Genomic DNA, 489 nt, shown 5'->3' with positions numbered 1-489 from the left:
GAGGGGAAAAAACGAAACTCAACGAAAATATTGCATTCGACGATACGCTCTCCTTACCTGCAAGGGGAGATTGCCAACTATGATTCGTCAGAGGGTTAATATGTTTGACTTCTAAGAGGGAGAAGGAGGAAGAGAAAGAGAGGTGTTAGGGATGGGGAAAAATAGGGAGGAAGGGAAGGAGGAGAGGAGGGAGAGGAAAAAGGAGAGGGGGAATGAGAAGAATAAGAATAGAGAGAGAGAAGAAGGGAGAGAGAGAAGAAAAGAGAAAACTAGTAACTAGAAACCAGTCACACAAACCAACAAAGCAAGAGCGGCCGCGGGAGGAGAAGGGACAGATGCCGATCTGGCCGTTCTAAAGTGACTCGTAAGCCAACCCAGGGAGAGATTCAAGACAACCAATAACTCTAATGGGGGAATGTTAAACCCAGAGGCAGAAGCTCGACTCCTGTTCTCGCGTGCAGTGTCTTCCAACAGCAACATTCCAGTAAC

At 47.2% G+C, this 489-nt stretch overlaps 1 protein-coding gene across 1 annotated transcript in view; it reads left to right on the top strand.

The window, feature by feature from the left end:
- Positions 1–489, top strand: part of LOC119586615 (NUAK family SNF1-like kinase 1) — an 18566-nt gene that overhangs the window by 13635 nt on the left and 4442 nt on the right. The window lies entirely within an intron of this gene.

The sequence above is a fragment of the Penaeus monodon genome, chromosome 21 (assembly GCF_015228065.2).
Source record: "Penaeus monodon isolate SGIC_2016 chromosome 21, NSTDA_Pmon_1, whole genome shotgun sequence".
Lineage (NCBI taxonomy): Eukaryota > Metazoa > Arthropoda > Malacostraca > Decapoda > Penaeidae > Penaeus > Penaeus monodon.
The sequence above is the reverse complement of the archived record's forward strand: the minus strand, read 5'-3'. Positions and strand labels throughout refer to the sequence as shown.